The 1,300-nt window shown below is 42.2% G+C and overlaps 1 non-coding gene across 1 annotated transcript; it reads right to left on the reverse strand.

Moving 5' to 3' along the window:
• Positions 1 to 264: 264 nt before the first annotated feature.
• trnap-cgg (transfer RNA proline (anticodon CGG)) lies at positions 265 to 352 on the reverse strand. Its single transcript is given in 2 exon segments — positions 265 to 300; positions 317 to 352. It is a non-coding gene; the product is annotated as a tRNA-Pro (tRNA).
• Between the last annotated feature and the right edge of the window lie 948 nt (positions 353 to 1,300).

A 1,300-nucleotide genomic window follows, 5' to 3' on the forward strand; every position in this document is an offset into this window, starting at 1 on the left:
ACCACAAGGCTGCATCTAGTGGAGGAGTGTAGTTCGGTGATGAGGGAAGTGATACTCTGATGACATCGAAAATTCTGGAAACCCTCAGCAGGTCAGGCAGAATCTGTGGAGAGAGTAACAGAGTTAATGTTTCAGGTCAATGACCTTTCATCAGAACCACGTTGGGCAGTTGTGTTTGGTAATAGTATGAAACATTGGAATTGTTTCACTCATGTGGGGTGATTTGGGTACTTTTCTGTCTTTGGAAGTTGAAGAGTAAAATAAGGGCTCGTCCGGGATTTGAACCCGGGACCTCTCACATATTTGGACAGACAACCCCGAAGCGAGAATCATACCCCTAGACCAACGAGCCCGTTGACAAAACCGAACGCATTAAAGAGCCAGCCGTCGTAAAACCCTTTTTGTTGGCTATCCTTGATAAGCAATTATGAGGACAGGTTGCAAAGACCAGACTTGCATTCCCTTGAGTGCAGAATATTAAGGGGTGATCTAATTGAGGTGTTTGGATTATTAAAGGATTTGACAGGGCAGGTAGAGACTATTTCCTCTGGTGGGGAGAGTCCAGAACAAGGGGTCATAACCTTAAAATTAGAGCTGGGCCGTTCAGGGTTGATGTCAGGAAGCACTTCTTCACACAAAGGGGAGTGGAATTCTGGAACTCTCTCCCTCAAAAAGCAGTTGAGGCTGGGGGTCAATTGAAAATTTAAAAACTGAGATTGATAGATTTTGGGGCTAATTCGGGAGTTTAATGACTGACATTTTTTCCCTGTGAATTGGAGAGTTTCGATCGATGAAATATTCGTGAAAAGAGTCAGTGCAAAGAGAGTCAACAGTACATGTTTTCCCGAGACACTTCCTTCAGAGCTAAGAACGAAAAGTTTCTCATTTCCATAGTGCAGCGGTTATCATGTTCACCAGTTACACGCAGAAAGTCCCCGATTTAACCTCGGAGGGAAGCATGTTGTTGGGACGTGCTCCCCATAAACCTTCAGGGTCGAGTTTGTTCATGCATGAAAGGGGCTACAAACCTTTTTTAATTTAACAACGGCTACACCAGATTCCTGGTATAATAAGCACTAAACACTTTTAAGCAGACTCCTAAAATACAGTATGTAAAACGGGAAGGGATAAAAGTTCATGACATACAAAACACAAAGATTTATTGACGTTTTAATTGTCACTTGGCAAACAAGTTAGCATTTACTTCAGTGTGCAACAGAACGTATTAATGGCGATTAAAAAAACATTAAATGTCTCACAGACTTGAATTATTTTTGTGCAATGAACTATTCCCAACCAC

Source organism: Heptranchias perlo, unplaced genomic scaffold (genome assembly GCF_035084215.1).
Source record: "Heptranchias perlo isolate sHepPer1 unplaced genomic scaffold, sHepPer1.hap1 HAP1_SCAFFOLD_138, whole genome shotgun sequence".
NCBI lineage: Eukaryota > Metazoa > Chordata > Chondrichthyes > Hexanchiformes > Hexanchidae > Heptranchias > Heptranchias perlo.